This window comes from Mustela lutreola, chromosome 9 (genome assembly GCF_030435805.1).
Source record: "Mustela lutreola isolate mMusLut2 chromosome 9, mMusLut2.pri, whole genome shotgun sequence".
Classification (NCBI taxonomy): domain Eukaryota; kingdom Metazoa; phylum Chordata; class Mammalia; order Carnivora; family Mustelidae; genus Mustela; species Mustela lutreola.
The window spans coordinates 54255348-54282972 of NC_081298.1; the positions used below are offsets into that span (position 1 = coordinate 54255348).

At 40.9% G+C, this 27625-nt stretch overlaps 1 non-coding gene across 1 annotated transcript; it reads right to left on the minus strand.

The window, feature by feature from the left end:
* Positions 1 to 12530: 12530 nt before the first annotated feature.
* LOC131808673 (U6 spliceosomal RNA) lies at positions 12531 to 12637 on the minus strand. Its single transcript, XR_009344882.1, has one exon. It is a non-coding gene; the product is annotated as a U6 spliceosomal RNA (small nuclear RNA).
* Between the last annotated feature and the right edge of the window lie 14988 nt (positions 12638 to 27625).

Below are 27625 nucleotides of genomic sequence, written 5' to 3' on the forward strand. Positions count from 1 at the left end.
TTTGTGTTCCTTGTTTCTCTGGCTAGGACATCCAGTAATATGTCAAATGAGAGTAGTGAAAGTGGACACACTTGTCTTTTTCTGATCTTTAAGGGGAAAACTTTCAAACTTTTTTGATTGAATATGAGATTAACTCTGGGCTTGCAATATGTGTTTTTTCTTTAATGGATTTTTTAAAGTATTTTTTAAAATTTTTTATAAACATATAATGTGTTTTTATCCCTAGGGGTACAGGTCTGTGAATCACCAGGTTCACACATTTCACAGCACTCACCATCACTCACCATAGCACCTGTCCTCCCAAATGTCCATACCCCCACCATCCTCTCCCAACACACTCCCCCCAGCAACCCTCAGTCTGTTTTGTGAGTTTCAGTCTTTTATGGTTTGTCTCCCTCACAATCCCATCTTCTTTTATTTTTCTTTTCGTACGCCTGAAACCGCCTATGTTGCATCTTACTTCATCATATCAGGGAGATCATAGGATAGTTGTTTTTCTCAGATTGATTTATTTCGCCAAGCATAATACCCTCTAGTTCCATCCACGTCATCACAAATAGTAGGATTTCATTTCTTTGATGGCTGCATAGTATTCCATTGTACATATATACCACATCTTATTTATTGATTCATCTGTTGAAGGACATTTAGGTTCTTTCCATAGTTTCACTATTGTGGACATTGCTGCTATAAACATTTGGGTGCATGTGCCCCTTCTGAATGCCACGTTTGTATCTGTAGGGTATATACCCAATACTACAATCACTAGGTCATATGGTAGTTCTATTTTCAGCTTTTTGAGGCACCTCCACGCTGTTTTCCAGAGTGGGTGCACCAGCTTGCATTCCCACGTACAGTGTAGGAGGGTGGCCCTTTCTCCACATCCTCGCCAGCATCTGTCATTGACTGACTTGTTCATTTTAGCCATTCTGAAACGTGTGAGGTGGTATCTCATTCTGGTTTTGATTTGTATTTCCCTGATGCCGAGTGATGTGGAGCATTTTTTCATGTGTCTGTTGGCCATTTGGATGTATTCTTTGCAGAAATGTCTGTTCATGTCACTGCCCATTTCTTCATTGGATTATTTGTTCTTAGGGTGTTGAGTTTGATAAGCTCTTTATAGATTTTGGATACTGGCCCTTTATCTGGTATGTCATTTGCAAATATCTTCTCCCAGATAAATTCTGAGAGTCATCTTTTGGCTCTGTTAACTGTTTCCTTTGCTGGGCAAAAGCTTTTTGATCTGATGAAATCCCAATAGTTCATTCTTGCCCCTGCTTCCCTTGCCTTTGGCGATGTTCCTAAAAAGAAGTTGCTGCTGCTGAGGTCAAAGGTTGCTACCTGCTCTCTCCTCAAGGATTTTGATGGATTCCTCTCTCACATTATGCTTCTTCATCCATTTTCAGTCTATTTTCATGTATGGTGTAAGAAAATGGTCCAATTTCATTTTTCTGCATGTGGCTGTTCAATTTTCCCAACACTATTTTTTGAAGAGGCTGTCTTTTTTCCATTGGACATTCCTTCCTGCTTTGTTGACGATTAGTTGAGCATAGAGTTGAGGGTGTATTTCTGGGATCTCTATTCTGTTTCATTGATCTATGTCTGTTTTGGGGACAGTTCGCTACTATCTTGATGATGACAACTTTGTAATAGAGCTTGAGGTCTGGAATTGTGATGCCAACAACTTTGGCTTTCTTTTTCAATATTCCTCTGGCTATTCGAGGTATTTTGTGGTTGCATATATATTTTAGGATTATTTGTCCCATTTCTTTGAAAAAAATGGATGGGATTTTGATAGGGATTGCATTAAATGTGTAGATTGCTTTAGGTAGCATAGACATTTTCACAATATTTGTTCTTCCAATACAGGAGCATGGAACATTTTTCCATTTCTTTGTGTCTTCTTCAATTTCTTTCATGAGTACTTTAGAGTTTTCTGAGTATAGATTGTCTCTTTGGTTAGTGTTATTCCTAGGTATCTTAGGGTTTGGGGTGCAATTGTAAATGGGATTCACTCCTTAATTTCTATTTCTTCAGTCTTGTTGGTTTAAAAAAATGCAACCAATTTGTGTGCATTGATTTTATATACTGACACTTTTATATACTGACACTTTACAAGTGGAGTCCTTTAAGTTTTCCACATACAGTATCATATCATCTGAAAACAGGGATAGTTTGACTTCTCTTTTGCCAATTTGGCAAAATTTGGATGCCTTTAATTTCTTTTTGTTGTCTGCTGAGGCTAGGACTTCTAGTACGATGTTGAATAGCAGTGGTGATAACAGACATCCCTGCCGTGTTCCTGACCTCAGCGGAAAAGTATTCAGTTTTTCTCCATTGAGAATGATATTTGCAGTGGGTTTTTCATAGATGTCTTTGATAATATTGATAATATGTGCCCTCTATCCCTACACTTTGAAGAGTTTTAATCAGGAAGGGATACTGCACTTTGTCAAATGCTTTTTCAGCATCTATTGAGAGTATCATATGGTTCTTGTTCTTTCTTTTATTGATGTGTTGTATCACATTGATTGATTTGCAGATGTTGAACCAACCTTGTAGCCCTGGAATAAATCCCACTTGGTCGTGGTGAATAATCCTTTTAATGTACTGTTGAATCCTATTGGCTAGTATTTTGGTGAGAATTTTCGCATCTGTGTTCATCAAGGATATTGGTCTGTAGTTCTCTTTTTTGATGGGATCCTTGTCTGGTTTTGGGATCAAGGTGATGCTGGCCTCAGTAAAAAAGAGTTTGGAAGTTTTCCTTCCATTTCCATTGAGAATAGGAATTAATTCTTCTTTAAATGTTTGGTAGAATTCCCCTGGGAAGCCATCTGGCCCGGGGCTTTTGTTTGTTTGGAGATTTTTGATGACTGTTTCAATCTCCGTACTGGTTATGGGTCTGCTCAGGTTTTCTATTTCTTCCTGGTTCAGTTGTGGTAGTTTATATGTCTCTAGGAATGTATCCATTTCTACCAGATTGTTGAATTTGTTGGCGTAGAGTTGCTCATAGTATGTTCTTATAATTGTTTGTATTTCTTTGGTGTTGGTTGTGATCTCTCCTCTTTCATTCATGATTTTATTTATTTGGGTTCTTTCTCTTTTCTTTTTGATAAGTCTGGAAAGGGGTTTATCAATCTTATTAATTCTTTCAAAGAACCAGCTCCTAGTTTCGTTGATTTGTTATATTGTTCTATTGTTTTTGTTGTTGTTGGTTTTTTGTGGTTTTTGTTTCTTTGTTTATTTGTTTCTATTTCATTGATTTCTGCTCTGATCTTTATTATTCCTCTTCTCCTGCTGAGTTTAGGCGTTCCTTGTTGCTCTTTCTGCAACTCCTTTAGGTGTAGGGTTATGTTGTGTATTTGAGATCTGAGAGAGAAGCGTGGTTGCACATGTCTGTCGCTGCGCTCCCCAGGAGCAAGTCTGGGGAAGGCGCAGCACGCCGCCCGCAGAGAAGAGAAGGAGCCCTTGGCCTTGTGGTCGGGAAAAGGGTGGGAAGCAGGAGAGCCTGCCCTGGCAGGAACAGCAGGCTGGTGGCAAGACAAATGTCACCCGCTCCCGGTGCAGAGAGAGGAAGCCTGGCTGCTAAGGAGACATGAAGGGACGACTAGGGCAGGGGCGCGGGCTCCACTCTGAGGAAGGAGTCTGGGCAGAAGGCAGGCCTGTCCTGTGCCTCTGGTCCCAAGGGGACAGCATCTCCTTGAACAACTGTCCGTAGGGCAGACTTGGGCTAGCTACCTGGCGCCATACCCAGAATTCGCAGAAACAGCTCCCTCGAAAAATGCGCAGTCAGAGCCATCTTCCTCCAAGATGTGACAGCGTCATCGGTGGCAGGCTCCCCATTCCAGTAAATGGCAGTGTTGAGGGATTCTGTCGCATCTCCTCCCTGTGAGGAGGCACTGACCTAGTCCGCGAGTCCGCCTGAGGGCCAAGGCCAAAGGCCAAGTATGCATTGAGTGCCATCCTAGGCCACGCACGCTGCTGCAGGGTTGTGGCTGTGTCTGTTTAGTTCGGACTGGCAGGGTGAACCCAGGGCGCCAACATGGAGCCCAGGAAAGCAAAGCCCAAGAGGCACCAGCTCTCCCACGGCTCTTCCTCCTTGCCGTGACAGAGCGAACAACCAAAGCCTTGCTGAGGAAGCAGCAGCGAAAGGCGGTTTGCGCCAAGCTGAAAACCTCTGCAAAAGCATAGCAGTCGCTGGGAAATCAGAGTCGGTTCTGTGGGCTGCTTTTGTTGCTTGCCTTAGCCTAGTATTCGCAGCACGATGGGAGAAACCCGCATAGAGCGAAAGCCTCTTTGCCCGGGCATCCCCTCTGGGAAGGCACAGCTTTCTTTGGGAAATCAGGGTCGGATCTGTGGGATGCTGCCTGCTCCTTGCCGGAGCTAGTCTCCACAGCACGGTGTAAAAAACCCTCATGGAGCGAAATCCTCTTGGCCTGGGCTTCCCCTCTGCCTGAGAGAGAAGCGCAGTGTCGTCTGTGGATAGAGCCTTAAGGAAAGGGACACGTCTGTCACTTCAGAGTGACGGAAGCCTGGCTGCTAAGGAGACACGAGGGGAAGATTAGGGCAGGGGAAAGGGCTCCACTCTGAGGAAGGAGTCTGGACAGAAAGCATGCCTGTCCTGAGCCTTTGGGCCCAAGGAGACAGCAGCTCCTTGGCCACCTGTCCGTGGTGGAGACATGGGCTTGCCACCAGGCGCCTACCCTGAACTCGAGAAACAACTCCCAGAAAGAACTGGCCATCAGATGCCATCTTCCTCCAAGATGTGGAAGCTTGGGGAGGCACGGGGTTTAAGTGGAAGGAGTGGGGACAGTCCCCCAAAGCTCCCTATTCAGTGCACGGTCGGTGTGCAGGGATCCTGTCACCTCTCCTTTCCTGTGGGGAAAGCAGTGGCCTAGTCCGTGAGTCCGCCTGAGCACCAGAGTAAAAAGCCACGCGATGCCTACACCGGGAGATTGTAGGGTGCCTAGAGTGCCATCCTAGGCTACTCACGCTACTGCACGGTTGTGGTTGTGTCAGCTTAGTTCAGCCTGGCACGGTGAAACCAGGACTCGAACATGGAGCCCAGGAATCAACACCGAAAAGGCACCAGCAATCCTGCAGCTCTTCTTCCCTGACGCGACAGAAGCCTCGCTGATGAAGCAGCGGCGAAGTGCTGTTCTCTCCCAGCCAAAGCCTCTGCGAAAGCCCAGCATTCCCTGGGAAATGTTCTGCGGGCTGCTGCTTGCCTGAGCCCAGTCTCGCGGTGGGAGAAACCCGCATACAGCGAAAGCCTCTTTGCCTGGGCATCACCCTTAGGAAAGCACAGCATTCATTGGGAAATCAGAGTTGGGTTTGGGGATGCTGCTGCTGCTTGCCTGAGCTAGTCTCAGCAGCAGGATGGAAGATACCCGCATGGAGTGAAATACTCTTTGCCCTAGCATCCCTTCTCCCTGAGAGAGAAGCGTGGTCGCACACGTCTGTCACCGCGCTCCCCAGGAGCAAGTGTGGAGAAGGTGCAGCACGCCGCCCCCGGGGAAGACAAGGAGCCTTTGGCTTTGTGGTCGGGAAACGCTCCGGAAGCAGGGTAGCCTGCTGTGCATGAACAGCAGGCCAGTGGCAAGACAAGTGTCACCGCTCCCTGTGCGGAGAGATGGAAGCCTTGCTGCTAAGAAGAAATGAGGGGACGACTAGGCAGGGGCGCATGCTCCACTCTGAGGAAGGAGTCTGGGCAGAAGCCAGGCCTGTCCTGTGCCTCTGGTCCCAAGGGGACAGCATCTCCTTGGCCACCTGTCCCAAGGGCAGACGGGCTTGCCCCCAGGTGCCATATCTGGAACTCGCAGAAACAACCCCATGGAGAAACGGGCAGTCAGATGCCGTCTTCCACCAAGATGTGGCAGCGTTGTGGGTGGCAGGGGTTGTGTCGGGGAAGGAGTGGAGACAGTTCCCAATCCCAGTGCACGGGCTGTGTGCAGGGATCCTGTCGCCTCCTCTCCCCTATGGTGAAGGCACTAGCCTAGACCCTGATTCTGCTTGAGTGCCTGAGCAAAAGGCAAAACCTAACCTACGCCAGGAGATGGTAATAGGCATAGAGTGCCATGCTACGCCACGCACGCTGCTGCAGGTTTGTGACTGTGTCTGCTTAGTTCGGCATACCAAGGTGAACCACGGGAGCGAAATTGGAGCCCGGGAAAGCAAGGCCCAAGAGGCACCAGCTCCCCCGCGGCTCTTCTTCCTTGCCGCGACAGAGAGAACAACCAAAGCCTTGCTGAGGAAGGAGCAGCGAAGGGCGGTTTGCGCCAAGCTGAAAACCTCTGCGAAAGCATAGCAGTCGCTGGGAAATCAGAGTCGGTTCTGTGGGCTGCTTTTTTTGCTTGCCTTAGCCTAGAATTCGCAGCACGATGGGAGAAACCCGCATAGAGCGAAAGCCTCTTTGCCCGGGCATCCCCTCTGGGAAGGCACAGCTTTCTTTGGGAAATCAGGGTCGGGTCTGTGGGATGTTGCCTGCTGCTTCCTGGAGCTAGTCTCCACAGCACGGTGTAATAAACCCTCATGGAGCGAAATCCTCTTGGCCTGGGCATCCCCTCTGCCTGAGAGAGAAGCGCGGTGACGCATGTGGATAGAGCCTTAAGGAATGGGACAGGTCTGTCACTGCAGAGGGACGGAAGTCTGGCTGCTAAGGAGACACGAGGGGAAGATTAGGGCAGGGGAAAGGGCTCCACTCTGAGGAAGGACTCTGGGCAGAAAGCATGCCTGTCCTGAGCCTTTGGGCCCAAGGAGACAGCAGCTCTGTGGTCACCTGTCCGTGGTGGAGACATGGGCTTGCCACCAGGCGCCTACCCTGAACTCGAGAAACAACTCCCAGAAAGAACTGGTCATCAGATGCTGTCTTCCTCCAGGATGTGGAAGCTTGGGGGAGGCACGGGGTTTAAGTGGAAGGAGTGGGGACAGTCCCCCAAAGCTCCCTATTCAGTGCACGGGCGGTGTGCAGGGATCCTGTCACCTCTCCTTTCCTGTGGGGAAACAGTGGCCTAGTCCGCGAGTCTGCCTGAGCGCCAGAGTAAAAGGCCAAGCGATGCCTACACCGGGAGATGCTAGTGTGCATAGAGTGCCATCCTAGGCTACACACGCTACTGCACGGTTGTGGCTGTGTCTGCTTAGTTCGGCCTGGCAGGGTGAACCCAGGACGCGAACATGGAGTCCGGGAAAGCAAGTCCCAAGAGGCACCAGCTCTCCCGCAGCTCTTCTTCCCTGATGCGACTGAAGCCTTGCAGAGGTAGCAGCGGCGACGTGCTGTTCCCTCCAAGCCAAAGCCTCTGCGAAAGCACAATATTCGCTGATAAATGTTCTGCGGGCTGCTGCTGCTTGCCTGAGCCCAGTCTCGCGGTGGGAGATACCCGCATACAGCGAAAGCGTCTTTTTCTGGGCACAGCATTCGTTGGGTTTGGGGATGCTGCTGCTGCTTGCCTGAGCTAATCTCAGCAGCATGGTGGAAGATACCCGCATGGAGCGAAATACTCTTTGCCCTAGCATCCCTTCTCCCTGAGAGAGAAGCGTGGTCGCACACGTGTGTCACCGCGCTCCCCAGGAGCATGTGTGGGGAAGGTGCAGCACGCCGCCCCCGGGGAAGACAAGGAGCCTTAGGCTTTGGGGTCTGGAAACGCTCAGGAATCAGGATAGCCTGCTGTGCATGAACAGCAGGCCAGTGGCAAGACAAGTGTCACCGCTCCCTGTGCGGAGAGATGGAAGCCTGACTGCTAAGGAGACATGACGGGACGACTAGGCAGGGGCGCGTGCTCCACTCTGAGGAAGGAGTCGGGGCAGAAGCTAGGCCTGTCCTGTGCCTCTGGTCCCAAGGGGACAGCATCTCCTTGGCCACCTGTGCCAAGGGCAGCCGGGCTTGCCCCCAGGTGCCATACACGGAACTCGCAGAATCACCCCATGTTAAAATGGGCAGTCAGATGCAGTCTTCCACCAAGATGTGGCAGCGTTGTGGGTGGCAGGGGGTGTGCCGGGGATGGAGTGGAGACAGTCCCCCACAGATCCCAATCCCAGTGCAGGGGCTGTGTGCAGGGATCCTGTTGCCTCCTCTCTCCTGTGGTGAAGGCACTGGCCTAGACCCTGAGTCTGCCTGAGTGCCTGAGCAAAAGGCAAAGCCTAACCTACACTAGGAAATGGTAATAGGCATAGAGTGCCATGGTAGGCCACGCACGCTGCTTCAGGGTTGTTACTGTGTCTGCTTAGTTCGGCTTAGCAAGGTGAACCCCGGGCGCAAACTTGGAGCCCGGGAAAGGAAGGCCCAAGAGGCACCAGCTCCCCCGCGGCTCTTCTTCCTTGCCGCGACAGAGCAAAAGACCAAAGCCTTGCTGAGGAACCAGCAGCGAAGTGCGGTTTGCGCCAAGCTGAAAACCTCTGCGAAAGCATAGCAGTCGCTGGGAAATCAGAGTCGGTTCTGTGGGCTGCTTTTTTGCTTCCCTTAGCCTAGTATTCGCAGAACGATGGGAGAAACCCGCATAGAGCGAAAGCCTCTTTGCCCGGGCATCCCCTCTGGGAAGGCACAGCTTTCTTTGGGAAATCAGGGTCGGGTCTGTGGGATGTTGCCTGCTGCTTCCCGGAGCTTGTCTCCACAGCACGGTGTAATAAACCCTCATGGAGCGAAATCCTCTTGGCCTGAGCTTCCCCTCTGCCTGAGAGAGAAGCGCGGTGACGCCTGTGGAAAGAGCCTTAAGGAAAGGGACACGTCTGTCACTGCAGAGGGACGGAAGTCTGGCTGCTAAGGAGACACGAGGGGAAGATTAGGGCAGGGGAAAGGGCTCCACTCTGAGGAAGGAGTCTGGGCAGAAAGCACGCCTGTCCTGAGCCTTTGGGCCCAAGGAGACAGCAGCTCCTTGGCCACCTGTCCGTGGTGGAGACATGGGCTTGCCACCAGGCGCCTACCCTGAACTCGAGAAACAACTCCCAGAAAGAACTGGTCATCAGATGCCATCTTCCTCCAGGATGTGGAAGCTTGGAGGAGGCACGGGGTTAAGGGGAAGGAGAGGGGACAGTCTCCCAAAGCTCCCTAATCAGGGCACGGGGCGGTGTGCAGGGATCCTGTCACCTCTCCTTTCCTGTGGTGAAAGCACTGGCCTAGTCCGCGAGTCTGCCTGAGCGCCAGAGTAAAAGGCCACGCGATGCCTACACCGGGAGATGCTAGTGTGCATAGAGTGCCATCCTAGGCTACGCAAGCGACTGCACGTTTGTGGCTGTGTCTGCTTAGTTCAGCCTAGCAGGGTGAAACCAGGACTGGAACATGGAGCCCGGGAAGCAACTCCGAAGAGGCACCAGCAATCCTGCAGCTCTTCTTCCCTGACGCGACAGAAGCCTCGCTGAGGAAGCAGCAGCGAACTGCTTTTCGCTCCAAGCCAAAGCCTCTGTGAAAGCCCAGCATTCGCTGGGAAATGTTCTGCGGGCTGCTGCTTGCCTGAGCCCAGTCTCGCGGTGGGAGATACCCGCATACAGCGAAAGCCTCTTTGCCTGGGCATCTCCCCTGGGAAAGCACAGCAGTCTTTGGGAAATCAGAGTTGGGTTTGGGGATGCTGTTGCTGCTTGCCTGAGCTAGTCTCCGCAGCACGGTGGAAGATACCCGCATGTAGCGAAATACTCTTTGCCCTAGCATCCCTTCTGCCTGAGAGAGAAGCGTGGTCGCACACGTCTATCATCGCGCTCCCCAGGAGCAAGTGTGGGGAAGGCACAGCACGCCACCCCCGGGGAAGAGAAGGACCCATTGGCCTTTGGGTCGGGAAACGCTCGTGAAGCAGGATAGCCTGCCGTGTTCGAACAGCAAGAAAGTGTCAAGACAAGTGTCACCCGCTCCCTGTGCGGAGAGATGAAAGCCTGGCTGCAAAGGAGACATGAGGGGAGGACTAGGGCAGGGGCACGTGCTCCACTCTGAGGAAGGAGTCTGGGCAGAAGGCAGGCCTGTCCTGTGCCTCTGGTCCCAAGGGGACAGCATCTCCTTGGCCACCTGTGCCAAGGGCAGCTGGGCTTGCCCCCAGGTGCCATACACAGAACTTGCAGAAACAACCCCTTGGAGAAAGGGGCAGTCAGATTCCCTCTTCCACCAAGATGTGGCAGCATTGTGGGTGGCAGGGGGTGTGCCGGGGATGGAGTGGAGACAGTCCCCCATAGATCCCAATCCCAGTGCAGAGGCCTTGTGCAGGGATCCTGTCACCTCTCCTTTCCTGTGGGGAAAGCACTGGCCTAGTCCGCGAATCAGCCTGAGTGCCAGAGTAAAAGGCCAAGCGATGCCTACACCGGGAGATTGTAGTGTGCATAGAGTGCCATCCTAGGCTACGCAAGCTACTGCACGGTTGTGGCTGTGTCTGCTTAGTTTGGCCTGGCAGGGTGAACCCAGGACGCGAACATGGAGCCAGGGAAAGCAACGCCCAAGATGCACCAGCTCTCCTGCAGCTCTTCTTCCCTTACATGACAGAAGCCTTGCTGAGGAAGCAGTGGCGAAGTGCTGTTCCCTCCAAGCCAAAGCCTCTGCGAAAGCACAGCATTTGCTGAGAAATGTTCTGCGGGCTGCTGCTGGTTGCCTGAGCCCAGTCTCCTGGTGGGAGAAACCCGCATACAGGGGTATCCTCTTTGCCTGGGCATCTCCCCTAGGAAAGCTCAGCATTCGTTGGGAAATCAGAGTTGGGTTTGGGGTTGCTGCTGCTTGCCTGAGCTAGTCTCCACAGCTGGTTGGAAGATACCCGCATGGAGCGAAATACTCTTTGCCCTAGAATCCCCTCTGCCTGAGAGAGAAGCGTGGTCGCACACGTGTGTCACCGCGCTCCCCAAGAGCAAGTGTGGGGAAGGCGCAGCACGCCGCCCCCAGGGAAGAGAAGGAGTCCCTGGCCTTAGGGTCGGGAAAATTGAACAGCCACATGCAGAAAAATGACATTGGATCATTTCCTTACACCATACATGAAAATAGACTGGAAATGGATGAAGAAGCATAATGTGAGATAGGAATCCATCAAAATCCTTGAGGAGAGAACAGGTAGCAACCTCTTTGACCTCAACAGCAGCAACTTCTTCCTAGGAACATCGCCAAAGGCAAGGGAAGCAAGGGCAAGAATGAACTATTGGGATTTCATCAGATCAAAAAGCTTTTGCCCAGCAAAGGAAACAGTTAACAAAGCCAAAAGATGACTCTCAGAAATTATCTGGGTGAAGATATTTGCAAATGACATACCAGATAAAGGGCCAGTATCCAAAATCTATAAAGAGCTTATCAAACTCAACACCCTAAGAACAAATAATCCAATAAAGAAATAGGCAGAGGACATGAACAGACATTTCTGCAAAGAATACATCTAAATGGCCAACGGACACATGAAAAAATTCTCCACATCACTCGGCATCAGGGAAATACAAATCAAAACCAGAATGAGATACCACCTCACACGTTTCAGAATGGCTAAATTGAACAAGTCAGTCAATGACAGATGCTGGCGAGGATGTGGAGAAAGGGCAACCCTCCTACACTGTACGTGGGAATGCAAGCTGGTGCAACCACTCTGGAAAACAGCGTGGTAGTGCCTTAAAAAGCTGAAAATAGAACTACCCTATGACCTAGTGATTGTAGTACTGGGTATATACCCTACAGATACAAACATGGCATTCTGAAGGGGCACATGCACCCAAATGTTTATAGCAGCAATGTCCACAATAGTGAAACTATGGAAAGAACCTAAATGTCCTTCAACAGATGAATCAATAAATAAGATGTGGTATATATGTACAATGGAATACTATGCAGCCATCAAAGAAATGAAATCCTGCTATTTGTGATGACGTGGATGGAACTAGAGGGTATTATGCTTGGCGAAATAAATCAATCTGAGAAAAACAACTATCCTATGATCTCCCTGATATGATGAAGTAGAGATGCAACATAGGCGGTTTCAGGCGTACGAAAAGAAAAAAGAAGATGGGATTGTGAGGGAGACAAACCATAAAAGACTGAAACTCACAAAACAGACTGAGGGTTGCTGGGGGGAGGTGTGTTGGGAGAGGATGGTGGGGGTATGGGCATTGGGGAGGGCAAGAGCTATGGTGAGTGATGGTTAGTGCTGTGAAATGTGTGAACCTGGTGATTCACAGACCTGTAACCCTAGGGATAAAAACACATTATATGTTTATAAAAAATTTAAAAAAATAATTTAATAAATCCATTAAAGAAAAAACACATATTGCAAGCCCAGAGCTAATCTCATATTCAATCAAAAAAGTTTGAAAGTTTTCCCTTAAAGATCAGAAAAAGACAAGTGTGTCCACTTTCACTACTCTCATTTGACATATTACTGGATGTCGTAGCCTGAGAAACAAGGAACACAAAGAAATAAGAGACTCAAAAAAAAAAAAAAAAAGACGTAAAGTTTTCTTTTTTGGATAACATGAATTTACATGTTTAAAAAATCCTAAAAACTTCACAAAAAATTTGAATAAACAAATTTAGTAAAGCTGCCAAATACAGGATCAATATATAAAAGACAAGAATTTTGTTTTGTTTCATTTTTTTAAATATGGAATGCTTACCAGTTTTTCATGTCATCCTTGTTCAGTGATCACGCTAATCTTCTCTGCATCATTCCAATTTTAGTATATGTGCTGCCAAAGTAAACACAAGACAGGAGCATTTTAACACTCTAATGATGACCTATCTGAAAAAATGAAGAAAACAATCTAATTCACAATAGCATCAAAAATAATAAAATACTTAGGAATAGATTTAATTAAGAAGATGAAAGATCTGTACTCCATAAACTATGACATTGATAAAGAAATTGAAGGAGACACAAATGGAAAGATAGCTCATATTAATGAATGGTAAGAATTAACATTGTTAAAATGTCCATACTACCGAAAACCATCTGTAAATCCAATTCCTATCAAAAATCCAATGTTAGGGGCGCCTGGGTGGCTCAGTGGGTTAAGGCGCTGCCTTCGGCTCAGGTCATGATCCCAGGGTCCTGGGATCGAGCCCCGCATCAGGCTCTCTGCTCAGCAGGAAGCCTGATTCCTCTTCTCTCTCTGCCTGCCTCTCTGCCTGCTTGTCATCGGTCTCTGTCAAATAAATAAATTAAAAATCTTAAAAAAATCCAATATTATTTTTTTACAGGAGTAAAGAATCCTAAAATTTATATGAGACCATAAAAGACAACAAATAATGAAAGCAGTTCTGAGAAAGAATGAAGAAGAGAAATTACACTTCTTGATTTGAAACTATACTACAAAGCCCTTATGCTCAAAACAATAACGTATACTGGCATAAAAACAGACCAATAAACAAGTAGAACAGAATTGAGAGTCCAGAAATCAATCCTTTCATACAGTCACCTAATACTTGACAGGGGCCAACATATGTAATGGGTAAAGATAGTCTGTTCAATAAATGATATTTAAAACTGAATAGTCACATAAACAGTATGAAACTGGAACCTTATATCACTCATAAGTCTTAACTTGAAATAGATTAAAGACTTAAAGGTGATGCATGAAACTACATTTCCTAAAGGAAAACATAGGAAAAATTCTCCTTGACATTGGTCTTGCCAATAGTTTTCTGGATACCAGACAAAAACACAAGCAAAAAAAGCAAAATTAAATAAATGGTACTACATCAAACTAAAGTTTCTGCATTGCCAAAAAAAAAGAGAGAATGGAAACACAATCCACAGTATGTAAGAAAATACTTACAAATCTTATATCTCAAAAGAGGTTAATAACCAACAGATACAAAGAGAAAAAATATATATAATTAAAATATAGCAAAAGGATCTCAATAGAATTTTTTTTTTCAAAAACGTTATATAAATGACCAACAGGAGCATTAAAAAGTGCTCAACGTAAAAAACTCAGGGCAAAGTCATTATGTTGTTGTTGTTGTTATTTACCTCTGAAAAACACAGCAAGATATTACTACCTATTAGAATATATAGTACAAAAAAATTGAAACTAACAAATTTTGGTAAATATTGGGGAAAATGGGGAACTTATGCACTGTGATAGGAATATAAATTTGTATGGAAAACAGTATGGACATTATTCATATTATTAAAAGTAAAATTACCATATGATTCAGTAATCCCAGTTCTAGGTATATATCTAAAGGAAACGAATTCACTGTTCAAAGACATATGTGAACTCTTATGTTTATTATAAAATTATTAACTCTAAGCAAGTGATGGAAATAACTTCAGTATCCATTAATGGATGAATGAATAAAATAAGTATGGTAAATATATACTATCGAATACTACTTAACCATGAAAAATTAAGAAACACTGCCATTTACAACAGCATGGATGGATCTTGAAGGCGTTATTCTAAGTGAAATATTTCAAAGATTTTATATATTTTTTTAATTTATGTATTATGATATCCCTTACATACAGAATCTGAGGAAAAGGCAAACTAATGGAAACTTAGAGTTGAGTTGACAAGGGGTGAACCTGGGGTGGAGTAAGGTGGTCAAAGGGTGCAAACTTGCAACTATAATATGAAAAAGTTCTGGGGATCTAATGTGCAGCATGATGATCATAGTTAATAAAATATACATACTTTTTTTTATTGTGCTTCCCTTTATTAAACTTTGCATATATCACATTCCTACAAGTTGAAAGTTTATAGCAATCTGGTATAAAAGAGGTCTGCTGCCACCATTTTTCTAACAACATTTGTTCATTTTGTGTCTCTCTGTCACATGTTGGTAATTCTTGCAATATTTCAAGTTTTTTCATTATTATTGTATTTGTTATGGTGATCTGTGATCAGTAATTATGACCCACTGACTCAGAACTAGTTTACTTAAGGTATATACGTTGTTTTTCTTTAAAAACATAATGTATAGTGTTTATTTTTTATATGCACTGGGAAACATAATTTTTTATATGCACTGGGAAACCAAAAAAAATAATAATTTGACTTAGTTTATTGAGATAATGACTTTATTGAGGCAGTCTGGAACAAAACCCACAAGACCTCTGAAGTTTATCTCTACTATACTATATACATAAAAGTTGCTAAGAGAGTAGATCTTAAAATTCCTTACGATACATGCATAAAAAACAGTGGCAACTATACGAGATAGTAGATGTATTAACATTTTTATGTAGATTATATTGCAATAAAAATGTATACCAATTTATCAAATTGTACAAAATTTACACAATGTTAAAAGTTTGCAATGTTATAAGAAATCATTTCTTAAATTCACAAATTATAATATGTCGATTTTTATTCAATAAAGCTGGAAAAAACTTTTTGTAGAATTAATCTATTTTTCAAAAAAGGAAGTAAGGAAGTAGAAACTGCAACTAACTCTGAAATAATAGAATATAAAATCCATTTTCGTTATATACACTGTGACAAAAACTATTACTTAGTTTACAATGAAGGAGTACTTATGAAGCATGAAGGATGGTCTATAAATAAGGCTGAAAGAGCTCAGTTTTAAGGTTTAAATTTAAAATCTTCTTTTGAAATACTAAACTGACCACCCAGTTTTCCAAACATAAATGTCTTAACTGCATGAATTTATTTCATACAACTCTATAATCTAGTTTCATAAGAAAGCAGCATGCAAATTTTGAATAAGACAGACTTGCTTAAGTTTAAGTAAACGATACTACCCTAAAAATAAATAGAAGAAAAATCAGCATATTTATTATGATAATTATTATTCATAATGAGATTCATATTGAATTAGAGAATATATATCCTCAGAGGGGTAAAGTAAAATGAAATTTATTTTGGTAAATGTGTTTATGAATAGTCAATACAATGCCTCAATATAAATGAATATTACCATTTTGAACAATTTAATTACTATTATTAGAATTTTTATAAGTATAAAAATAGCTATCATTTTAGCATGGAATATGAGACTCTCATGCTCCATGCTTCATCACATCCACACAACAACTCTGCATAATAAGTATTATCATCACCATTTCATGGGTGAAAAAACTGAGGCTAACACATTTAGATAACTGGTTTATGATTACATGGCTAGTAAAGATGCATCACACTAATTTAGGCTTTATGATTTCAGAATTGTACTCTTTCCACTGCACATTCTATTACTCTGTAAATACTTGGCCTGTTTTCATTGAGTTCTTTAATTTTATTCATGTGGTGATGGCTTAAAGCTTCATTTAAAGGAAGCTTAAAAAAATTCATTTAACCAAAAGCTCCCAAGAATTAAAAATGTCATGGATCTAATGTAGACATGGATATCATTAGTTAATGGGTAACGATATATTTTCCACTCTAGTGAGATAACAATCAGAGTATTTTTCTAAGTTTTAGTCTCTCAGTGTTAAAAAGGACTTTGTTAAAATAGAAATATTTAGACAAAGGTGATCAAAAGTCTGGATCAGGTCACCTTAAGATAAATATTAGGAAACTGAGGAAACAAATGGAGATTTGAACACTGAGCTATGGTATAATGAATGGTTTCAAGTATTTAGTAGAGTATAGAAAAGCCCTTTAAAGCCTGGTCTTAGCCTAGCATTGCAGCTTCTGTGATATCTGTCTATCTATCATCTATCTATCTAGATATAAATTTGAAAACTTTTTTAACTTAAAGATTTTGAGAAATAGAACATAATCAGCACCATAGAAGATCTGTTTATGATAACAACCTAGCCCCTCCTCCAAGGTTGTTAATATTCTCTCTTATTTAATGTAACATTGTGCAAATAGACCACTACTGATCTGCCGTTATGAATGAAATAGCTATAATCATCTGTTTGCATATCCTGGTGAAAATATTCATTTAGTTCCATGTTGTATTTCTAGGAATGGACCAAATCTTTATTTAAGTTTTTTAAGTTTTCTAAATATTATCCAACTTACCTCAAATGTTTTCATTATGGGCACTTTCATTCTTTCACATTCTTGCAAGACAATTTTACTGTTGCCCAATATGGTAAGTGTGTAATAATAGTATGTCATTTTAGGTTTTAATTTATTTTTAATTTAATTAAATTTAATTCTAGATTCATAATAAAGATAAACAGTTTTTATATATGAGTGGCCATTTGGATTACCCTTTCTGTAAAGTACATGCTCAAATCTTTTGATATCTTAACATTGTGACTTCTTTAATAGTAGATTTTCTGAATGAACTTTTAGCTGTGTAGGTCTTCTCTATTTTATTTTGAACTTGTTTTCATTTCAAAATCTTTATATTTATTTTCATAATCTGCTTTTATTTTGCTTTGTCTATTATCTATCTATCTATCTATTTATTTGCAAGCAAGAGAGAGCGAGCAAGTGAGAGCGCAGGGAGGGATAGAAAAAGAAGGGAAAAGAATCTTAAGGAGGCTCCAGGCTCAGCACAGAGCCCAACTCTGGGCTCTATTTCACAACCCTGACATCATGACCTGAGCCAAAATGAAAGAAATAAAATAAAATTAAGGTGTTAAAAAAAAAAAGGAAAAAGAATTGGACGTTTAATTAAGTGAGCCACACAGGCACCCCTGTGGTATCTTAAATTAGCTGTCATATCTTTAAAGTTCTAGAGTATCCATTTGGTTCATTTCTAAAACCTTTCTCTTATCATTTTAAGTTTCAGTTTTTTGTTCAATTTGCTTCCCCTCTTATTTCTTTGAGCAGAGTAATCAAGCCATTTTACAATCTTTATTGATCATTTTAACATCACACTTAATCCCATTTTGTCTATAAAATCTTGTTAATGGTTTTTCTTTGTATGCTTTGTTACATTTTGCTATGTTCAAGACATTATATTTGAAACTCTTATTGAGTAGGGATAATTAAGAGCTATAATAATGGATTTTCTCTTATATCTGAGACTCTACAAGACAATCATACTCCAAATTCAGTGATTGACTTTCTCAGTTTACACAGAAGGCAAGATAGGCTACAGTCTTATTTCTGCTTCTCCTTGTGCTTTGGGGATCTCAACTTCAATTTGGGTTGTACCAAGGTCCTCAAATTTGATTGCTGCTGGATTTTGAATTTTGTTTCTCTAGTACCAAGAGTCTATTAACAACACAGCTCAGTGTGTTTTAGCAGTTTCAAATGCTCTCATAGCTAAAATGGCTTCAGGGCATATATCTCTAGGCTCTCATTGTATTTCGTATTTTGGCCCAGTAATCCCACACTTAATTTTTATAATCATTCTGATACTTTTAATTTTAAAAGCTATTTTGTCTGGAGTTTTAGTTGTCTTAAGTAGGAGTTTTTAGATCACCATTCCTAGAAGCAACAACAAATATACATGAAAATGTCGGCAGTAGTTAATCACATCTTTATGGCTTTGAACTTCCATAAGCTAAGGCATCCTTCTCTAATCACTTAGGCAAACTCCAATTTACCCTTTAAAACAACACAAGAATTGCTTCATTTAAGAACATGTTCAGGGATGACTTTTCCCCACTGTTCTTACCAACATTCCCACACACTCTTTGCTACCCACACCTTGTTTATGAACTTTCATTAGGTATATCAGCGTGACCAGAATTTTGCTCTATTGTATTTTTGTCCTTTAGAGCTTTAATTAAATATGAATTCCATAGAAATTCTGTCCCTTTTCTTTCAAAACTGGGTTCGTTATTTCTTCTCATTCTTTGTCAGAAGTTACTTTATTAGAGAAACTTATAGCTCTATTGTGACTTTGGAGCCTTTACAGTGTTTTGACTGGAAAAATCACCCATCCCTGAGATTTTACGCAGCTTCCTAGCTTATATTATTCAGAAATCTGTTCAAAACAGACATTTTCAGGGAGGCCCTTTCGGACCACTCAGTTAAAAAGCCTCTTCTCAATCACTGCTCTTTTTAAAATGTGCTTATTTAGTTCAAATATGCATCACTTTTAAAGAAAAACCAGTAAGATTTTTTTTTTAAAGACGGCTTACCTATTATCTATCTCTCCCACTAAAATGATTCCTCTGTGCTGGGGTTTTGTTGTGCTCATCTTAGGCCAGGCACTCAATAAATTGTCTCTGAATGATTGAATTGTTTGACTCCCTTGCTAGATTCTCAACTTCATGAGGCCAAGGATTGTTCTATTCAGTCCTTCTTTATCCTCAATGTCTGTTATATTGCAGTCACTTACATGACTAATGGGAAAAATCACAGAAAGAAAGAGTTAAAACTACAGAAAAACCCTGTAGCTTCAATAACACAAAGCTTTCTAAAATTATTTAGCCCAGGAATTGAATACTGGCTGCACTTTTGATTTTTTTTAAAATGGTATTGAATTTAATTTAAATGGAAATACTTGAATGGTAGAATAATAAAAAAATTATAAAAGCAACTGGCTCCTTAAAGTAAGAATTATATAGGGCATCTCTTCTAGAATCAAAATTTTCAAATGTCAAACATCTGAAAGCATAGAAGGAGAAGTAAGTGTGTGAATTGTACTTCAATGCTCTTTTCTTTATATTCAGCAAACAGCTTCATTCACACCTTTCCAATTTTTTCAACTCTTTTGACAAAGCCTTCAGAGGAGTTACTGCTGATGACAACCATCACAGCCTAACAGGAGAAATTTTATAAAGAAAAATAATAGCATGTTTTTCACAAGTTGTTAAGGATATGGTGAAGCTCTGTCGGATTCAAAGGAGGAATGTGCAATTCCATGCTATATATCATAATAACTTATTTTAATAGTGGCTTTGCAATTTTTTAGATATATCCATTTACTGAGACCACTATCAAATAAACAAAAACAAATAAATTAACAGGGGTTCGAGACAGAAGTTATCTAATCTAAAAATAGCACATGTTCACAGAATACACAACACATATCCCAAGTACTACTATAGGTTTAAAGTAGGAGTCAAAACAATAGTAAAAATGATTCAGACCCTACCAGTCAAATCATAAATGGGACCTTAACTGTAAATCCTTATCTTTAGATCAAAGCGGGTAATTGGGTGCTGAAGATACATTATAGAACTAATATGTTATAGAACTCCTCTGAAATGAGTCATTTATTCCATCACTTTTCCTGCACAGCTGCTGACCCATGTTTTGGTTCCTGGAAATAGCTGCTACCCTGTCATACTTCTTAAAAGCACATATATTGATAACTCTACTCATTCCTCCATTCCTCTGTGACTGTCACTGTGTTAAAATGTGGAGTCAGCTGACTCACTTGTGGATGTGTTTGCAAAGTATTTTGTTATTTCTAAAAATGCAAAAACCAAATTACATTGAAATCATAAGGGGCATTTCAGGGAGAGCTGTAGGATGTGGTTTCTTGTGTAATCCACAGAGATTAGCTCCAACACATATTTAAACTCTCCTTTAGGAGCAACCTTAGGGGTAAAGCAAGAAGATAAACAGATGTATACACACCCTGGCACAAAATTATCACTTATGTTTGGCTTCCTAGTCTCCTCGTGTTACTTATTTATCTTAACTTCTCTCTGAAATCAGGGAACACAGAATCTCAATCAGTTGACATTTTTCTACTGAATTACCCAATAGTCTGATCATACCCCTAAGACTTTTTAAAATTATTTCACTCATAATCCCAAATCTGCTTTGCTTCCTCATCTTAGTACACTGCAATTTGATTTCAAAATGAGGACAGTTGTCAGTAATGCCACATTCATTCATCTATTTTACAATTCCATGTACTTATAACTATGAAGATATGTTAATAACATCCATTCCAATAAGCCACCCTAAATTTATTATCATGAAACAAGACCACAAGAAACAGAATTCAAAATCATTCATGTATTTGCAACTTACTGCAATAAAGCCTTTATCAATAGACTTCCCTGTGCACATGGTGGTCAAATTGCTGGTGAAAACCAGCCAGATCTATTACAAGCTTTCTCATGGCTTCTAGGTAACCCAAGTGAGCTTTTATTGATACTGGGAAGGGATAAAGCAGGGAAGGGATAAACAGTGGTGTAAGAATTGGCTAGACAAAAGTAATGACTCTCATTACAAAGTGAGTATTTTAAAGCAAAAGAGCCTGTTGGGAATATTGTTTTATAAAATAGTGGTTTTTTTAATTAACTTTTTAAAATTCAATTAGTTAACATATAGTGTACCATTAGTTTCAAATGTAGATTTCAGTTATTCATCCATAGCATATAATAGCTTTTGCTCAGTACTTACTGTTATAGCTTCTTGAAAGCAGTATTTTAACCCACTGAGCCACCCAGGCGCCCTTGGAAGCAGACTTTTAGATCACATTTTCTGATTACTTCCATGTAGTACAACACTTTCCTGCTATTAACCTTCAAAACATACTGTTTGTTAGAGGAATTTCTTTAATAATAAATAAATAGGAATTTATTTAAATTTATTTAAATATTTCACGCTGTTTCATTGTTCATAAATAAGGTGATGATATTATAGCCATTAGTTGGTAGCACTGATATATCACTTTCTTTTTACTTCTCAGTGCATTCTCTTTACACAAAATAGATATATATTTTAAAAGAATCTGAATCTGTGGCAAACTTTTAAATAACCCTATACAGTAAAGTTTATCATTTTAAATAATCTCAATGATCTTCCTCAATTGTGATAGTATATCCTTCTATCTAGGCCAGATATTGTATGAGGGATTTGAAGAGACATACTTTTCTAAATTTCACTTTTCTCATCTGCAAAATGCTTATCAGGATCCTACAATAAAATACACTTACAATTTTTTGATAAAAATTTATATATTTATTTTAAGATTTTATTTCTTTATCAGAGAGAGTGGGTGAGAGAACAAGCACAGGCATACAGAATGGCAGGCAGAGGCAGAGGGAGAAGCAGGCTCCCGGCCGAGCAAGGAGCCCGATGTGGGACTCGATCCCAGGATGCTGGGACCATGACCTTAGCCAAAGGCAGCTGCTTAACGAACTGAGCCACCCAGGCATCCCTTTTGATGAAAATTTAATCTGTATAAACAATATATTTGCTGTAATGCGTGGTTCATGGAAAACATCTTATTTAATTGTAAGCAACAACAGTATTAGAGATTAAGTAAATGTGTCTATAATATTTAAAGTTTTAACACATAATTCCAGTGCTTTGCCTTATTTTCTCAAATCCCTTTACCACTTTCACTGACAGAGTCAAATGTACTTTTTCTACTAGTAGCCAGCTCTTTGTCTTTTGTCAGAAAGATGCCCTTGTGAATTATTTATAATAGAGATATTAGTAATAATAATAATAATAATAATAGTAAGTAGCAATGAAAATGTTAAAAAAAGATTTCTTAACTAATTAGGGTTCTTAGACATCAATTAGAGGAGGACTGGCTTCAAAATTTACCATAACGATGGGGTGCCTCGGTGGCTCTGTGGGTTAAGCCTCTGCCTTTGGCTCAGGTCATGATCCCAGGGGCCTGAGATTGAGTCCCGCACTGGGCTCTCTGCTCAGCAGGGAGCCTGCTTCTCCTCATCTCTCTCTCTGTCTGTCTCTCTGCCTATTTGTGATCTCTCTCTCTTTCAAATAAATAAATAAAATCTTTAAAAAAAGTTTACCATAATGATAATTGTAAGCAAGATATTGTAATACCAAAGAAAGACTAGATTAAAGCAACAAAATATATATTATCAATTATATTTTATATTTAATATAAAAGCAAAAGCAAGAAAGGGAGCAAAATACAATCTTTTAAACAAATGGTTCTGGGTAATGGTGAAGCTAAATGTAAAAATATAAAATAAAATAATAAAATAAAATAAATCCAGGCAGATATCATACACTCTTCACAAAAATTAACTCAGATTGGATTATAAACCTAAATATGAAACATGTAGAAGCTAATATAGAAGAAAATTTAAATGACATTAGTTTTGGCAATAACTTTAGCTACAAAAGCACAAACACTTAATTTAAAAATGTCTACTCTGTGAAACACAATGCCAAGAGAATGAAAAGGCAAAGCACAGACTATGAGAAAAAATTTGCAAAATACACATCTGGCAAAGGACTGTTAATAAAAAATACACAAAGACCCCTTAAAACTCAACAATGGGGGAAAAACCTGATTAAAAATGAGTCAAAGACCTTAGCAGATACCTCACAAAAGAAAATATTACAGATGGCAAATAAGCATATAAAAAGATGCTTCACATCATATGTCATCAGGAAAATGCAAATTAAAACAAAAAAGAGACACCAGTACATACCCAGAATCCAGAGCACTGACAACAGAACACGAAATGTTGGTGAGGATGTGGAGCAACAGGAATGTTCTTCCATGTCTATTGAGAATAAAGAATGGAAAACAACTGGGCAGTTTCTTACAAAACTAAACATATTCTTGCCAGATGATGCAGCAGTAGCAGTTCTGGGTATTTATCCAAAGAAGATGAAATCTATACCCACAAAGATGTCTATAGTAGTTTTATTCATAACTGACAAAAGCTTGGAAGCAACCAAGATATCCTTCCATAGGTGAAAGGAAAAATAAAGTGTAGTATAGGAAACAATGGAATATTATTTAATGCTAGAGAAATGAATTACCAAGCCATGAAAAGATATGGATATAAATATTTAATAAATATTTGATTTTAGGCTTCGACCAGTATATTTATTAGTATATTTTAACAGTGAATGCTCAGCATTCATGAATTTACCTAATAAAATATTTTGGGTTCAATATTTTAAATACTTCAACCTCTATGATTATATTCCTAATAATTTTGAATTGGGGTAAATAAACCTTAATTTTTTGTAACTTGTTTCTTATTGCAAAAGAGCTCAATGAAATTTTAGAAAATAAAAATTTACAAAAAAAAAGTTTAGTTTACTATTGCCAAATAATTTAAAACTTTATCTTATATTCAAATACATATATTTTTCTAAATTGATTTATATGCTACTAAATCCAAAAACTTTTAGTTATACCAGATTTCATATCATGCAATCAATGCCACAAATCCATCTGACAATGATTAGTCTTAAATAGAGTTAAAATGGGTGTTATTACAATGCAAGATGGAAACAAAGATAGTATAACAATTGGTGTTACATAACTTTTCCGTTTTGATCAAGTTACTAATCTACAAAAGGCTTTTATCAGTGACAGACTTGGGAATTTAACAAAACTTTTAAACTAGCATGTGCGACTCATTCCTAGAAAACAACACAGTAAGTAGCACTTTATTTAGATTAAATCATGACTATTTCTCCATTTGAATAAAAAAGGTAGCAACCCCAATAAGTTTATTGAACATGAAAAGTTGAAATGCTATAATGCTCCTAAGGAATTAAATGATCCAGTCATGAATTACAAAAAAAGGATATAAATTACCAAAGTGTTTGTATAATTGTAATGTACAACTGCCCATTATCGTTCAATAGTGTAGGCTTGTACAAGAACTCTATAAAAGAACTCCACTTCTAAACTGTGGAAAATATGTTCCCTTTCCCCCGATATACAACTATTAAGCCATTCATTTAGCTTTTAAAATATCCACGTAATACAGGCTTTTTACGCATTTGAACAGGCAGCAGGGCTCTATTCTTATTGCTTACATCTGAAGGATAGACTTCTAGCGTAAGAGGTAAAGCCCATTATGGAGCCCAATAATAACAACAAAATACAGTTTAGTGAGCCCTTACAATCTGCCAGCTACCTTTCTGAGAATACTTCAATTAATAAAACATATAAAATACCTGACCACAAAGAGCTTACATTCTTTTGAAATATAATATTGAAATAAACCAATAATAGAGGGGCACCTCGGTGGCTCAGTCCATTGAGTGACTGCCTTTGGCTTGGGTCATGATCTCAGGGTCCTGGGATGTAACTCCCCAGCAGGCTTTCTAGGCAGTGGGGTGTTTTGTTCTTCCTCTGCGCACCCTCCCAATTCTCTCTCTCTCTGTCTCAAATAAGAAAATAAACCAGTAATAGAATAATGATTGATGGTTGATGGTGATAAGTGTTACAAAGAAATACAAGAAAGGTAAAAGCCATTGAGGAATGCTGGGATGAAAGTTAATTTTATTTTGTGTTGGGTGGTTATATCTCATTTAGGAGATGTTATTTGCACAAAGACCCAGGAAGTGAAGGAGAGTGTTATACAAATATTAAAGGAAAAGATTGCTCTAGGCAGAGCAAGTAAGTATATAGACTTTGTGTGAACAGCTTGTCTGTTACTTTTGAGGAAAAGCAAGGAGGCCAATGAGGAGTTCATAGTGGTGGAGAGAGGAAGAACGTATTGATGTATGACCTTCTAGTACATTGAAACGCCTTCAGTTTTTATTTAATATGAAAGGGGAAGATACCAAAAGACTTTCAACAGCAGAATAAAATCATCTGACTTGATTTTTAGGTTAAATTGCTGTACCAAAATAAATTTGCAGGGAGAAAGGAGTGCAGTATGTATGGAAGTGGGGTATCAATCAAGTCAATAATTCAGGAACATATGATGGTGTTTTTAGCATGCTGGGTGGTAATAGAAGTGGTGAGGTATGGTTTTCATTTTGTATATATTTTGATGGTGAATATTCTGGTGAACAGGATGGGGTATGTGCAGGAGAGACAATATCAACATTTATTTTACCTGCACAAACAGAAGGGTGGAGTCTTCATTCCCTGATATGGAGAGAACTCTGAGTTCAAATGTTCTTTCTCATTAAATGGCATAGTGATGATGAGGATTTAGTCAGACAGTGAAAGAGAGCAGTAAGCATAGTGTTAAGCGGTAAGACATTATAATACATTTGAACATCAAAAAACGTTGTGTTGGATCATCTGTTTATGTGAGTAAATAAATAAATAAAGCTTCCTGGGGTTCTGATAGAGGTAAAGAAGACTGCTATATGATCCAAAGGGGCACGTGCACCAAATGTTTATAGCAGTAATATCCACAATAGCCAAACTATGGAAATAACCTAGATGTCCATCAACAAATGAATGGTATATATATATATATACGATGGAATACTATGCAGCCATGAAAAGAAATGAAATCTTGCCATTTGCCTTGACATGGATGGAACTAGAGGGTATTATGCTTAGCAAAATAAGTCAACCAGCGAAAGACACTATCATATGATCTCCCTGATATGAGGAAATGGAGGTGCAATGTGGGGGGGTTTGGGGGACAGGAAAAGATTAAATGAAACAAGATGGGATGGGGAGGGAGACAAACCATAAGAAACTCTTCATCTCACAAAACAAACTGAGAGTTGCCAGGGGGGTGGGGAGGGTAGGGAGAAGGTGGTGGGGTTATGAACATTGGGGAGGGTATGTGCTGTGGTGAGTGCTGTGAAGTGGGTAAACCTGGCGATTCACAGACCTGTACCCCTGGGGCAAATAATACATTATATGTTAATTTAAAAAAAGAAGAGGAAGAAGAAGACTACTATAAATCAAATGCTATGGTGTTCAGCAAAGAGTGTGTAATCAGGCATATTTTATTAATGTAACCAAGTAAAATGATGGTCAAAAATTGGAATATCAGAAAACATAAAAATCAGAGATTTTAAAAAGAGATATGGGACAGTGTAGAGAATATAGTCAATGATATTATAATAGTGTTATATGGTGACAGATCGTGGCTATATTTGTAGTGATCATCGAATAATGTATGGAGATATGGAAAACCTGAAACCAATGTAACACTGAATATCAACTATACTCAAATAAAAAAATAGTAAAAATTAAACATTTTAAGTTAAGAAGATAAAAAGAGGGACAAGAATTTGAAAAGTGAATTTCAAAAAGTGTAAAGATGAGGCTAAGACATACTCTGAACCTTGAGGAAAACACCATTTTGAAAATTCTTCCCATTTTGAGAAAACTCTAATGAATCAATACCATAAAAGAACCCATTTTAACTGAGAGATGTAATGAATGCTCAAGAAATAATTTTATGACAGGAAAATTCTTCCCTATGAAACAGCATACAGAAACCAGGGGAAACACCTGGAAGCAAAATAAACTATACTGAAAATAAGAATTAGGAAAAAGATAAATGATGAAAGATAAGAAAATTAGACCTGCGACAGAGACCTAGTGAAGAGAATTTTTAGCTTGTGGTTTAATGTTTTTGAGGATAATCTAGAGTTCATAACTGCCTTGAGGCAGGCTGGTTGTAGGCAGTTTAGGCAGACCCCTAAGACAGGCCTACTTTGGGCAGGTGGTGTTGGAGGAGGCCATTGGGCTGGACAAAGGCAAATCCAACCATTTGACTAAAGTGTCTGTGAAGATGTTGAAGTCAGTTGCAACAGAGAAAGACCTGTCAAACCTAATCTCAGAAATGGAGATGATGAAGATGATTGGACAGCACAAGGACACCATCAACCTGCTGGGTCCTGCACACAGGTTGGTCCTTCGTACACTCCCATGGAATATGCCTCCAAAGACAACATACAGGAGTACCTGCAGGCCCAGAGGCCTCCTGACCTGGAGTACTGTTACAATATCAGCCACAATGCAGCAGAGCAACTCTCCTCCAAGGACCTGGTATCCTGTGCCTACCAGGTAGCCTGAGGCATGGAGTACCTTGCCTCCAAGAAGTGCATACACCAAGACCTGGCCACCAGGGAAGTGCTGGTGACAAAGGACAACATGATGAAGATCTCAGACTTCAGCCTTGCCAGAGATATCACCACATCAGTTACTATAAAAAGACAACCAACAGTGGACTGCCTGTGAAGTGGA